The sequence below is a fragment of the Alligator sinensis genome, unplaced genomic scaffold (genome assembly GCF_000455745.1).
Source record: "Alligator sinensis unplaced genomic scaffold, ASM45574v1 scaffold675_1, whole genome shotgun sequence".
In the NCBI taxonomy this organism is placed as follows: Eukaryota; Metazoa; Chordata; order Crocodylia; family Alligatoridae; genus Alligator; species Alligator sinensis.
In genome coordinates this window covers 58,264-66,449 of record NW_005842594.1, presented here as the reverse complement: position 1 = coordinate 66,449, position 8,186 = coordinate 58,264, and positions in this window count along the sequence as shown.

Genomic DNA, 8,186 nt, shown 5'->3' with positions numbered 1-8,186 from the left:
GGGCCCACAGAACCAATCCCATCCCAATCCTGGTCCTGATCCCAGGCCTGGCCCTGACCGCCTACCCATCCCACTCCCAGATGCTTCTCTCACCCATTGCAGGGGGTATGCATTGCAGCTCTGCCTCAGGCTCCAGTCCCGTGCTGTTATAACCCAGCAATCCTGATCCCAGGCCCAGCCCTGCCTGCCCATCCTGCTCCTGGATGCCTGTGGCCCCAACCTATCCACATGACCAACCATGGGGTACAGCCACTTAGGGAGTTTTGGTGAACTGTTGCAGGTGTTGGGGGGAGGGGAGGGGAGTGATGACCCAGCCTATGACAGCTCACCAAAACTCCCTAAGTGGCCCTCTGGCCCATATAATTTCCCACCCAAGTTAGTTTATAAGATGCAACTCTACGCTGCTGCCTTCCTCTACAGTCCCATTGAACACAAGATGCAGCACTTATACCTCAGTCCAGAAAGCTGAGATCAGCTTGAAGGAGTAGAATTTTTGTAACCTTGACTTTAATTAGGTATGTACAGGGAAGCACTACATTGCCTTGTCCCCATTGTGATTGTACTTTGAGAGAGTTACCGGCATGGAAACACACATTTATTTTGCAATGGAGACAAAACTTTTAGCTTCTTCAGAGATTATTTTCCTTGTCTTCACTTTAGGAGGTGCAGTGACTCATGGTTACACAGTATTTCTTTATGGCCCTGGCTTTTCATATGTAGGTGATCATGGATCTGCACTGCCTGATTCTTGTTTCTGGAACTACTCATCTCCAGTGCAAATGCCCTCTGTTATGCCTCAAATGATGCCTTCTGGGGTTCTGCAGCTGCCTTTTATCCTTAATAATTTTCAGCCTTGGCCATTGGAAGCATTCCCTATCATGTGAGTGGCAGAGGGCTCAAAGCACATACATTTCAGCCTTTGAAAGGAGGCTAGAAGGACTGACATGCCAGTGTGTGGAAGGTAGCTGTAAGCATTGATACCACACATGGCTGCAACAAGTGAAAATTACCTGATGTTCCAGTTTTGCCAGTTGCTGGAGGCAGTGGCATACCTGAGAGTAGGAGAGGGAAAGAAACAATGAAATAATTAGTGCGGCTGGAATCACTGACATTTGTGGTTTGGAATCTGGCTGGACAAACTGATATGCTTGTTTGTGGGAAGGATCTGGAGGCACTGAGGCTCTGACTTCTAGAAGGAGGCTGGAAACACTGTAATTCCTTCATGTGGAAAGAGGAGGAAACACTGACATTCTACATATGGGAAGAGGATGGAAGGACAGACACTTGCATATAAAAGGAGAATGGAGACATTAATTTCAATTCAGAAAGATCTTGATAGACTGAAAAGCTAGGCTGGAGCTAACAGGATGAAGTTGAATCCTGACAAATGCAAGAAAGGAAAATCAAAATTACAAATATAAATTGGGTGACACTTGATTGGATGGCAACACTACAGCGAAGCATCTGGGAGTCTTGGTAGATCATACACTCAACATGAGTCTGCAATGTAATGCAGCTGCACAAAAGGTAAATGCAGTTTTGGAATACATCGACAGAAGCATCAGGTGCAAGACAGATGATTGTACCTCTACTCAGCACTGGTTAAGCCTCATATAGAGTACTGTGTGCATTTTAGAAAAATCTTGGAAAAGCTAGAGAAGGTCCATAGGTGTGTAACAAAAATGATAAAGGGCTTAAAGAGCAAGCCATATGAGGAGAGGCTGAAAGAAATAGAATTATCTTGAAGAAAGGGCAATTAAGAGGGCACATTATAGCAGTCTTCAAACATCTGTTGCTGCAGAGAGCAGGAGGCAGACCAAAGGCCTCAAGTAAAGTAGTTTTAGATTGGATATCAGGAAAAACTTCTTTACTGTTAAAACAGTGAGGCAGGGGAATATACTGCCTATGTAAGTTTTGGAATCTCCATCATTGGAGGTGTTGCAGAAGAGAATGAACAGCCCCTGGTCAGGAATGATCTAGGAGTAGCTGTGCTTATGCTCAATATTTCCCATGCTTATAGGGTTTGCTAGTTGCTGCATGGGACTGGGAAGGAGTTTTTCCCCTCCTGTTGTTATATAGGTCAGGGCTTGGTTTCCTTTTCTTTAAATAAAGACTTCCTTAGAGGCATTACATATTGGCTGCAGCCATGGCTGGGGATTTTGACAGGGATGTGCCAATGCTCCTAGTCGGACAAAAACCTAGAGGCTTTCTCTACTCAGGGTCAGACGGATTGCTACATTTTGGAATATTACCCCATGGCCAGTTTGGTACCTTGTTGGGGTTCTTGCCTTGTTTTATAGTGGGAGATGGGAAGGGTGGCATTACTGTCTCTTCAAGACCTGAAAATCTGTAAGGATTTCCAATAATGTCTCCATGAAAAGCTCTTTGTCTTGTCCGCTAATAAAGGCAACATTGAAGAACTCTGGAAGGGGTTTAAAACTGCTGTCCATATGGCCTGTGATTTTATAGATTTCATATACATTAGGGCTGGAAGGGACCTCAGAAGTTTATTGAGTCCAGCCCCCTGCCCAAGGGGCAGGAAGTCAGCTGGGGTCATAGGACCCCAGCAAGATAAGCATCCAAATTTCTCTTGAAGGCGTTCAATGTAGGTGCATGAACCACCTCCGACGGCAAGCTATTCCAGACCTTGGGGGCTCAGACAGTGAAGAAATTCTTCCTTATGTCCAGCCTTAAACGGTTTTGCTGAAGTTTATAACCGTTCAACCTTGTCATTCCTTGGGGCGCTCTGGTGAACAATCGTCCCCTCAGATCCTGGTGAACACCCCTGGTAAACTTATAGGTGGCCACCAGATCACCCCTGAGCCTGCGCTTTTCCAGGCTAAAGAGTCCCATAGCTCTCAGCCTGTCATCATAATGTCTGTTTTCCTGACCTCTGATCATGCACATGGCTCTCCTCTGGACTCTCTCAAGCTTCTCCACATCCTTCTTAAATTGAGGAGCCCAAAACTGGACACAGTACTCCAGCTGCAGCCTCACCAAGGCCAAGTACAATGGGAAAATGACGTCCTGGGATTTGCTTGAGAAGGATCTATGGATGCAAGCCAGCGTTTTGCTTACTTTATTGGCCGCAGCATCACATTGAAGGCTCATATTCATCTTGTAGTTAATCATGACCCCCAAGTCCCTTTCATCTGTAGTGTTAACCAGCGTAGCCCTGCCGAACCTATAAGGATGCTGCAGGTTTTTCTTCCCAAGGTGAAGAACCTTGCATATTTCAGTGCTAAACACCATCATGTTCTCATCCACCCATTTCTTGAGCCTGTCAAGGTCAGCCTGGATCGCCCTCCTGTCCTCAGGTGTGGATGCTTTACCCCAGAGTTTGGTATCATCAGCAAACTTGGCCAGTCTGCTTCTGACTCCAATGTCCACATCATTAATGAAGATGTTGAACAACATAGGTCCAAAAACAAAGCCTTGAGGGACCCCACTGCTCACAGGGCACCATGATGATTGACTTCCATCAACCACCACCCTCTGGGTCTGACCATGGAGCCAATTCCCCAGCCAGCAGATCGTAGTGGACCCAAGGCTGCAGTTGGCCAGTTTTGCCAAGAGGTGATTATGGGATACCAGATCGAAGACTTTTTTGAAGTCAAGATATATGATGTCAATCTCCTCTTCCTTGTCCAGGTGTTAGGTCACCTGGTCGTAAAAGGAAATGAGATTGGTCAAGCAAGACCTACCCGCAACAAACCCATGCTAGCTATCCCTCAGGAAGTTGCCGTCAGCCAGTCTGTTGAGAATGGCCTCTTTAATAATCTTTTCTAAGACCTTCCCCATGATAGAGGTCAGGCTGATGGGCCTGTAGTTAGCCGGATCCATTTTCCTCCCTTTCTTGAAGATAGGCACCACATTGGCCTTCTTCCAATCTTCAGGCACTTCACCAGAGTGCCAGGAGTTCTTGAAGATCTGTGCCAGGGGCTGGGCTATGATGCTAGCCAGCTCCTTGAGTACCCTGGGGTGTAGATTGTCAGGGCCAGCTGACTTGAAGGTGCTCAGCCTCTCAAGGTGTTCCTTCACGAGGTCAGCATTGATGGAGGGCAATGAATCTGTTGTCTATAGTGCTACCCCTCAACACTAAGACATGTTCAAAGACAGCAATGCTAATATCCAAGTCCACCTAGGTCAGAAGAGAAGGGCTCATTCTGCATGACAAGATGACACCTCATCTCAGCAGAAGGAGGTGTATCAGTTCCTCAAAGCCAAAGCTTTAAGAAAGATTGGGAAATAAAAAATCAGAGAGGGCAAGATAAAGCCAAGGAGATCCAGCTCAATGCTAACAAACATGACATAGAATCAGAGAAAATCAGGGTTGGAAGGGACCTTGGGAGGTCATCTAGTCTAATCCCATGCTCAAAGTGGGCCCATCCCTAGCTAGATCACCCCGGCCAAGGCTATGTCTACCTGGGTCATAAAAACCTCCAAGGATGCAGATTCCACAACCTTTCTGGGCAGCCTGTTCCAGTGCTCTACTAGCCTTCTAAACAGAAAGCTTTTCCTAATACCTGATGTAAACTTCCCTTGGTGCAATTTGAAACCATTGCTCCTTGTTCTGTTACCTGCCACCACTGAGAACAGTCTAGCTCAGTGGCTTTCAACCTTTTTTTCATTTGAGAACCTCTAACATTTTTTGAATGTAGGTGCAGACCCCTTTGTACATTTTGAATTCATAGATTCATAGATTGTTAGGGGCTGGAAGGGACCTCGTGGGGCATGGGGTCCAGCCCATACCCCCTTCCCCCCAACCCCTCACTCTAGGCAGGAAGACAACTAGGGTCAAGTGACCCCAGTGAGGTGACCATCCAGTCTCTTCTTGAAAACCTCCAGGGTAGGTGACTGCACCACCTCTGGAGGGAGTTTATTCCACAGTCTGGACACCCTGACTGTGAAGGAGTTTTTCCTGGTATTCAGCCTGAAGCTGCCTTCCAGGAGTTTATATCCATTGGTTCTGGTCTTCCCCAGGGGTACCCTAATGAACAGTTGTTCACCGAGCTCCTGATGCACTCCTCTGATATAATGTTAAGCCTCTCTGAACCCTCTCAAGTTTTTCCACATCCTTATTGAAATGTGGCACCCAGGTGTGGAATGGAGGTATGGACCCCTCTGAATTGTAAGTGTGGGTATTCACATATTTTTGATTGATCATAGTAATCCTTTGCAGACCCCTTAGACATAGTCTTTGGATGCTGAAGGGTCTGTAGAACACAGGTTCAATACCACTGGTCTAGTTCCATCCTCTTTGTAACCACCCTTCAGGTAATGGAAGGATGTTATTAAATGCCCCCCAGTCCTCTCTTTTCCAGATGCAATAAGCTCAGTTTCTTCAGCCTTTCCTCTTAAGCCATATGCCCCAGCCCTATAACCATTTTTGCTGCCCTCCACTGGACCTCTCCAATTTGTCCATATCCTTTCTGTAGTGGGGAGGCGGGGGGTAGAATTAGGATTAGGGGGAGGCAAAACTGAATACAGAACTCAATATATGGCCTCATCAGTGCTGAATAGAAAGGAATCATTACTTCCCTCAATCTGCTGGCAGCACTTCTACTAATGCAGCCCAGTATGCTGTTAGCCTTCTTTGCATCAAGGGAACACTGTTGGGTCATATTCAGCTTATTGTCCACTGTAACGTGTTGTCCACCTATTGTCTACTGCAGAGCTGCTGCTTAGCCAGTCACTCCCCAGTGTGTACTGGTGCATGAGATTATTCTATCCTAAGTGCAGGAATTGCATTTGTCCTTATTGAACTTCACAAGGTTTCTTCTGGTCCAATCCTCCAATTTGTCTAAGTCTGTCTGAATCCTAGTCCTACTCCCCAGCTTATCTATTACACCCTTCAGCTTGGTGTCATCTTCACATTTGCTGAGGGCGCACTCCATCCCATCTTCTAAGTTGATGATGAAGATATTGAACAAAACAGGCCCCAGGACCAACCCCATGGGCACCCCACTTGATACCAGCTGTCAACTAGACATTGAGCCATTGATTACTCAGTGTTTGCCAACTACCTTTTAAGCCCAGTGATCCAGCTGGTTTTCTATCCACTTTGCAGCCCATTCATCCACCCTGGACTTCCTTAGCTTGCCAGCAAGAATATTGTGGGAAACCATAACAAAAGCCTTGAGGTACATCATATCCACTGCTCTCCCAGCATCCAGAGAGCAGTCAACTCATCAACGAAGGCGATAAGGTTGGCCAGGCATTACATGCCCTTGGTGGATCCATGCTGACTGTTCCTAATCACCTTCTTCGCCAAGTGCTTAGAAATGGATTCTTTGAGGAGCTGCTCTATGATTTTTCCAGGGACTGAAGTGAGGCTGACCAGTCTATAGTTCTCTGGACCCTCCTATCCTCCTTCTTCCCTTTCTTAAAGGTGGGCACTATATTTGTCCTTTTTCAGTCATCCAGGACCTGCTGATTCTTCCTCTGCAGTCCTAGATCTCTCCTTCAATGCTGAATTGATGAAGTCCTCATGGCAGAGGATGCTTCAGAACCTTGCCACCTCTTCCTGTAGCTCTCTTTCCTGCTCCCTGAGGGTACACCACCAGGAGACATCATTCACATTGCAGGCACTCCCCCACCTGGTTGTCACTGGAAGGAATCTGCAAGCCACAGTCCCCACAGTGCCAAACCAGGACCTGGGTGGAAGCCTCAATAGTGAGTGGTCCTATATAAACAGATACCTCACAGGTGCAAGCAGAGGAAGAGCTGGCAGTGGCAGTGGTCTGGCATTGTGACATCTGCCAGCCATTTCCCTGCATCTCTTAATCCAATGCCTCTCTTTTCTTGCCCCGCTCTCCAAGCAGACATTCCCTAGGTAACTCCCCTGTAAGCTCACGTGTTCACTCCTCCTTGGTCTCAAAAGGTTCAGTTTTCCCTGATAACCTGCTTCCTCTCACCATGTTTTCAGTAAAGGAGTGTGAGAGAGAGTTTCCAGGCAAACTCCCTAGTAAACTCCCCCTCACTCTGAACTCGAGTTAAACAATGGGCTTAATTATTGGTCTAACTTCTGAGTGTTAGCTACTTAATGCTAAATATATGTAGGTTAGTTACTTTTAATTAAAGAAAAAACTTCGTTTAAAGCCTCCCTTTCCAAGAGGGGGCTGGCAAGCTGACCTGTGAACTGAACTGTGAACTACTTGCAAAGTGCCATTTTCACTCATTCCCTGGTTGCATGAGGAGTATTTGGTAGGAGGCCAAAACCCTGCCATACATAGGTGTAGATGAAGGTGGGAGCTGCTGATGTTCTTGTTTGCAGGTAAAAGTTGGCCAGCGCTGACACATGTAGTTTGGAAAGCAAGCAGGAAGCACTGAGATTCTTCCAATGTCTGTGACAGGGTTGATAAAACTGGAGATACAATTTTTCAAATCTCTTAATCTATCTTGTATTTACCAACCATTTAATTTTCTGTAATATAATCATTAGGGGAAAAAAGCCATGTGTTTCTAGCAAAAAATAAAGAAGTGTTTATTTTTCTTTTTGGAAGGAAGAGGTCCTTGAAGATTCTAGACAGATGCAGTGCGGAATACTTTAGAAACACTTTATAAAGAAGGTATTTAGTTTTCATATTTATTCATTTTTATTTCAAAGAAGGTAGAATTTGAAAATGATGTTGTTGTAAGAAGTTCTTTCTGACAGTGTGTTTCTAATTTAGGAACTAGTTTATTAGAAAGGAACTAATAGACATGGTTCAGTTCTCACTGGGTAGATATGTTGGGGCTCTAAGTGGTGGGAACAGGGGACTTTACCCCTTTCACTTTAAAGGGGTAACATCAAACTGGTAAAAGAAAATAATTTTCTCACAGAAAACAGAATAGACCAAGCAGCCCATTGCCATTTGAGGTCCTTGAAATCAATAACATGGCAAGGTTGCTAAAAGGATTGCACATTTGGATGAGTAACAAGATTCCTTGGAGAAGTTACTATTAACACTAAAAGCCATTTTGGAAAGCTTTCTGGATTGCAAATATTTGATTTACACTTCAAGGGAAATTTCCAGGAGGAAAAAAATGCTGGACACAGACTTTTCCCCATTGACTACCATGAGATTCATGCATCTTTCTTAGCATATCTGGTGCTGTCTACTGTCAGAGACAGACCTTGGGCCTGATCCCTTTGCCTATTCTTGCCTCCCTGTGTTCCAATAATTATCAGCTTTCCTGGTATT